The sequence below is a fragment of the Miniopterus schreibersii genome (genome assembly GCF_964146895.1).
Source record: "Miniopterus schreibersii genome assembly, chromosome: 10".
Taxonomy (NCBI): Eukaryota; Metazoa; Chordata; class Mammalia; order Chiroptera; family Miniopteridae; genus Miniopterus; species Miniopterus schreibersii.
This window is the reverse complement of record NC_138110.1, coordinates 62,908,514-62,915,679: the sequence shown is the minus strand read 5'-3', so window position 1 is coordinate 62,915,679 and position 7,166 is coordinate 62,908,514.

Below are 7,166 nucleotides of genomic sequence, written 5' to 3'. Positions count from 1 at the left end.
AAAAAACCATTTTGTGTACTATTTTCACTAAGTTCTTCAAAGTTAAAACTGCTTAATATGTACATTAGATTCTATGTTTGAAACATACTTTGAGTATGCATTATGATCTAGGATTTAAGATAGGACAGAAGAAAGGTAATATAAATTGCGAATAATAGCTCATCAGCAAATAATTTAGGAAATAGACCCATAACCAGCTTGCACAAAACCCCTGCTCTTTCATCTTCGCAGTATGTTTCATTAAAGATTTGAAACAAAAATAAATTAAGGCCCTCATTTTAAAAATAATAAATGTAAGGCACAGCCAGGTTGCACAATTGCTCCTAAGTGATGCAGTCAAAATTTGAACCAGATGGTCTGCCTATATGCTACAGCGCCACCCGGCTGTGCCGTGATGGCAGCACCGGGGCTGGCAGGTGCCACGCTTTGATTTCTGAGGTCTACACAGGAAAAGGTGAGAGAGATTTTCGGGCCTGGGCTGGAGGCAAGAAAGGCTGGGAATAGAGGAAAGGGTCCAGGCTGGGTACAGAGAAATGACGTAAGCATGGAAGGCCCTCCAACCAGAGACACACGGAGGGTCCATGCCGACAAGGGAAGCCACAAGAGGGCGCTCCGGCCCACCCAATGCCCACCAGCGGCAGCCATGCAGAGTGAGGTGCATATCCCCTTTATCCTGACTACCAGCAGGTTCAGGGGAGCTCTAGACGGGGGGCCCAGAGCAAGCTCTGGCCTCAATGCAGTCAGTCTTCATGCACGAAAATACCTGCTTTGGGCTCTGGACATTGTTGACTCCAAGGAGAGACAGCCCTCAGAGAACCCAATTAGTGAATGTACAGAGGGGAAAAGTGTCTAGGTCTTAGAGTGAACCAACCTGGGTTTACATATCGGCCTCTTTGCTTACCCTCTGAGCAACTTAGGTCCAATCGCTTCAATTGTCAAATAGGGATTCTAATGGGATTTCCCCAGGGGTTGGGAAAATTCCTGGAGATGATGCCACTAAAGTGCCTCCCATAGACCCTGACACAAGTCAGGGGCTCTAAGTGGTGGCTCATTATTTGAGATAATAAGGCCTTGAAAAGCAGCTGCTTGTTTGTTGAGGATTTACCATGTGTCTGGCACTTGGCTTTCATTATCTAATTCAGTTTTCTTAGCTAGTCCATGAAAGATTAAGTAGCTCAGAGAGGTTAAGTAACCTGGCCAGGGTCACACAGTGGAGAAGAACAAACTTGGGTTGAAGTCCAGGTCTTGAAGACTGAAGCATGCAAGGTCAGACTTCCTAGGTTCAAATTCTGGCTCCATCACTTACAAATAGTAAGACCTTGGGCAGGTTTCTCAGTGGGGAGCCCGAGGAAGGAACAGAAGTGAGCCACCTCATAGGCCTGGACTGCTCTTCAGGATTTGGAGGAATTAAGGACACCACCAGCTGTAATGCTGCAGCCTTGCTCCCTTTGGATTGAGCAACCTGCCAAGGCCTCTGGAACCTGCTCTTTAACCACAGCATCACCTGGCTCCCATCACACACTAGAAATTTCCAAATGCATTCTTTGGACTGCACCTGGAGCTGGAGTCACAATCTAGTCAATGAGGCAGAACATGCACACACATCCCACACTGTACTGCAAGGTGGGCTGCGATCAAATATCCAGAGAGGCAAAGAGAACAGTTGGAGAAAGCGCCTTGTTTGCGCACATCTGCTCTCCACGATAAATTCTAAACTCCTGCACACACACTCTCATCCCATCCTCATAATAAGCTCATTAGTAGGGCACCATTAACACCCTCATTTTTCACCCGTGGAAACAGAGAGAGATGTGCTTGCTTCAGGTCAGCTCGACTGCAGAATGTTGCTCTTTTCTGTGAAGCTGCCCTTCTCGTAAAGCACTGAAGGTAGCACTCTTAGGTCAGAAGACCTTATTGTTATTGTCATCTCGTCCTCCCTCCCAAATAAATTGTAGAGGATGCCACAATTAGAAATCAGGGGATTCTTGAGTTCTAGAAAGGCCTAATTTTGCCACCAATTAACTAGGAGCCCTTGAGTGACAGTGACAATAGCCTTGCTGATCACCAGGCTCTTCTGCCCTCTATCCTATCTTCTACTTGCTGGGGGTCCTTGGAGGAGATGGGGTGGGAGGGTTGTCAGCACTGTCCTGCCCTGTAGATAAGGAAACTGAGGGACTCGGGCTGCGTGCCACAGGTCAGTTAGCAGGTCAGTAAGAAGATCTGAGATATCACTGCTCCTCCCTGGGCCTCAGTGTCATCTGCAGAACTGGCAGAAGGGCACTTGGGCCGTTTCAAAACTCTTGGACCTGGTGTGAAGCCTGTGGAGTGAAAAAATGAAGGGGCGAAAGGAAGGGCAAGGGAGAAAGGAGGAAGAGATCCAGAGTGTTAAGGGGTGGCTTAGGTTTCAGCCTTTCTTTTTTTTAATCCTAATGAGAAAAGATTCAAAGCAGATGTTGTCCTGGTGACTTGCAGTAGCTGAGAGTGAAACCGTGGTGTGATAATACCACACTAGCGGAAAGCAATATATCTATCAACAGCCCCAGTCATCAGAGCAAAGCAGCTGGCATTTGCAGGAACCGAGTCCCCGTGCTTGAGTTCGGTGCTCAAAAGGGCCTCAGCTCCAGCCCGGTTTACCGATTCCTCCGGGAGAGGCCTATTCTTCGGAGGTTGTCCAGCCCCCATCTCCCACTCACACCTCTGGGGTGAGCCTCGCTCACAGGGCAAGGCTGGGACCCGTTACTCACTTGGCGACACATTGGAGGCAGGGTGGGGAGGCAGCAGTCAGAAGAGCCAGGCTCAGTGGGGGCAGATGGAGCGTGGCCCAAACGGCCCACAGGATCACAGGCCACATTGTTATTACTTTTTAATTAAAATGGCGTCTTTTTCCCTTATTACAAAAGCCATGTCTGTTTATTTTAGCAAAATTAGACAGGCCAGACAAGAAAAAATTAAAAACGGCCATGACCCGGAGAGAGCCGTCGTTAATGCCTGATGTGTTCAGGAGTCATAACTAAATGCACAGGGCCGGGCAGGAAACGTAAATGTGAAGTGGATGGTATTAAAATCAATATAAGTGTGTGAGTAGGGAAAATTATATGAAAATTAATAGAAATATGTGAATTGTGATATTAAAAATATTAGAAATGTTTGAATCTGTGGAGTAATAGTTAGCCAGTGTAGACATTTAAAAGTCAAAAGGCTGGCTGGCGTGGCTCAGCAGTGGAGCATCGACCTAGGATCCAGGAAATCTCAGTTCGATTCCCGGTCAGGGCACATGCCGGGTTTGTGGGCTCCTTCCCCGGTGGGGCGAGTGCAGGAGACAGCCGATCAATGACTCTCCTATCATTGATGTTTCTATCTCTCTCTCCCTCTCCCTTCCTCTCTCTGAAATCAATAAAGATACATATATTTTTAAAGTCAAAGAGATTTTAAATAATGACTTGGGCTCCAAGGATCACCAGTTTGAAACATCTGCTGTGTATCTTTCTAGTTCTATGTATGCATGCATGTATGTATGTATCTATCTATCTACTAAAATACAAATAGAGCCCGGCCGGGCGTGGCTCAGTGGTTGAGCATCGACCTAGGATCCAGGCGATCGGGGTTCGATTCCTGGTCAGTGCACATGTCCGGGATTTGGGCTCGATCTCCAGTCGGGGGCATGCAGGAGGCAGCTGATTAATGACTCTCTCATCACTGATGTTTCTATCTCTCTCCCTCTCCTTTCCTCTCTCTGAAATTTATATTTAAAATAATAATTTGAAAAATAAAAAATACGAATATATGTACATGTATAGATATGTATATATACACAAGTGTACATAGACACCCATGTACACAGATAAATACACATATATACATATACATGAAGTGAAATTTTATGTGGATACCCAATAAATATTCAGATTAATGTGTCAGTGCTTAAATTGAAGAAAGAGCGAGGGCTAGTACCTCCATCTCTTCTTGCCACCTTCTCACCCAACAGCAGCCTCTAGATAACTCTGAGCAACACAGGAATCTGGTTTGAAAACCAGTCATCTATTCCACTGGCCCCTAGCTTTACCATTTCATGGATCAGTAAATTCTACCTTCCAAAAATTAGGGGCTACTGATCTAGAGTTCCCAACTTTCTTTTCATCACGTGTGGCAGGCATGGCTAGCTTCCCTTTCAATAGCTCTTTCCTACCACTCTACCCCTTTCTTTCTTGGTTTTATTTGAGGGGCCACACACTCTTTCCTAAGCAATTAATCATCATTAGTAAACCCAACATGGTAAGGTAATCTTATTTCTTCTTGCCAGATTGTTGATTTCCTAGACTCCCTTGCAGCTAAGAGTGGCCTTGTGACCTACTTTGGATAATGAAACATAGAGGAAGTCTGCTGGAGACTTCTGAGAAAGCTGTTTCTTTCCTGTAAAAAACAATGTCATTGGTACCATCTCATTCCCCCCTCTTCCTACCTTGAACATGAATATAATGCCAAGAGCAGTGGCAACCTTCTTGGGACCATGAGGGAAAGGGTAAAAGAATCAGAGACTTCTACCTGCCTAACATTGGTGAGCACTGAAACTTCCTCAGTGGTCACTATCTCCAGACTTCTTTTAATGTGAAAAAATAAGCCCCTATTTTTTTATGCCACCATTAATAATTTTTATGTGCAGCTTGGAAAGAAGTAAAAAGTTATCTATTATCATCATCAAGCCAAAGAAGTAAAACAGAGATAATGTTATAGAAAAAAAAAGTTTTATGAAAATCTTACTGTTGTCTCTATTTTTCTGATTTTGCCATAGACTAGCAAAAACTTTTCACTGAGCAGCCTTCGCCCATGGACAAACATCTGGGAATTGTCAATCTTTACCACAGCAGCAGATCAAATGAGTCAAGAATAGTCCATCATCAGAGCTCCAACCATTAGACAAGACTCCTATTGTTGGACATTCAGATTGTTTCCAGCTAGTTCCCATATAGTGTTGCAATGAACACCCTTGAGGCTAAATCTTTGCCCTCATCATTACTGATTTTCTTAGGATAAATTCCTAGAAGTACAATTTGAAGTTTGAAGATTTTGTATGTTTTGGGTGTTAGCTCATATTGCCCAACTGTCTTCCAGAAAGAAAGTACCAAGTTACACAGACACCTCCTCCCAGATGTCTCACACAACTTGGAATGATAGCCCAAGTCATCCCAGGATTCTTCCCAAACTGTGCTTTGAGCCAAGGTGGCTTGAGTGGCCAGCTTCTGCCCCCACAACCAGGGGTCCTGATTTACTCACCTGTGTCACTTCTAGCCCTCCCGAGATCAAAGCCACTTGCCTGTTTACAAGTGGGTACTGTCCATCTTATAATCCACCCTTCCCTGTTCCCCCAGAGTGAGGGGAATAGTTAGGGCTCCAGTCAGCTTCAGACCCAGGCTGTGCCATCACCAGCCTCGTTGCCTACCTCTCTCTGGAATATCTAGCCGTAGGGAACTATTTACTGATCTGCAACCACATCATGAGCTTTCATGCCTCTGTACCTCTCTGCCTTTGTGCATGATGTTCCTATCACTGGAAAGGCCTTTCTTTCTTCCCAGTTAACTGGTGCTCATCTTTCAAAATTTAGCTCAAACGTCCCTGCCACCAGGAAGCCACCTTGATCTCTCCAAGCTGGGCAAGGGCCCCACTCCACATCTAAACGCTTTCCTTATGACAGCTTGGTCACACTCTGTGGCAACTGCCTGTCCACCTGTCTTATGCCCCCACCACACTGTTAGGTTCTCAAAGGAGAGAGGGCCAGGAAGGAGAACTCCCTTTGAGGATACCCCTGTCCTCCACACATACAAATTCTGCCCATACTTGAAGCCCTTGCACAAAGACCTCACAGCCCCCACCCTAGAAACCTTACCTGGTGGCCTCAGAACCACTGGTTCCCTGGGGGCCTGGCTCATTTGGCTTTGCCCCTGAGGAAATAGTTGCCAGACAGCAGGGCTTAGAATCTTGCCTGGGCTTTGTCACTGTCTCAGTCCCCTTGGGCTGCTGTAACAAAATATCATAGACTGGAGGCTTAAACAACAAACACATTTCTCACAGTTCTAGAACCTGGGAAGTCCAAGATCAAGGCTTTAGGGGGAGAACCCATTTTTCAGTTATGTTGGTTTTTTATAAAGTTTGAATTACATAAGATTTCAATAAGAGTTTGCCAGCAGGATGATTGCCTTATTGAACAGGTCACTATTAATTCCTTTAAATATAGATATCTGCTGTTTGTGAAAAAAATGTAAATTCTACTAAGTGTAAAACAAGGCAAGCCTCACACCAGCAATAAATTACTCAATTTGGATAATGCTATTTTGTGCTGTTAATCCAGTTTGCCAAAGTCACTGTGTCTGCCCCTTTAAAAGTTAAGATAAAAATAAAATATATTTTGTAGTACACACACACACACACACACACACACACACACACACACATGAAAAGGTGATGCAAGAGAATAAATATCAGGAGATGGGATCATTGAGGCCATCTGAGAAGCTGGCTACCATGCGGAGGATGCAAACTCATGCTCCTGTGAGCATTTTGATCTATAGATGTATTTTCTTGGGCTTGCACCATGCTTAAAGTCAATATTTTTAAGCTGGGATATTTCACAAAACATCTAAAATATCTAAATGATCCCACATTTCCACATGTTACAACAGAATAGTGGTGAACAGCAGCTGTCCTCTTTTCATGGGACATGATTCTTTCTAGTTCATCACATTTCCTACCATTTTTAGTTGATCCCTGACAGGGAAATGGAATTTTAGTGATCATTAATAATTATGCTTGGGCTGTTTCCTTACTGAAGAGAAATATGTCTCTGCAACTTCATCTGTATTAAAAGAAAGCAAAGCAAAGATACACTAAGAGGGCCTCCCATTTTAAGAAGAACCAAGGGGAGAAGATGATTTCTGTATATTTAATATGCACATAAAGTATACATATTTTCAACAACTACAACCACCACAGCTTGTAAATGGTGCCACCTGGCCTGAGGAGGCCAACCTCCTTGGTTTGGCATTGAAGATCTTTTGTAATCTGGCCCTTCCCTGCCTTAAAGACAATATGGCACTGAGATGAAGAATGTAGACACTGAGATCAGACCACATGGGTTCAAATACTGTTGTGAACTCACTTTTCTCATCTCAAAA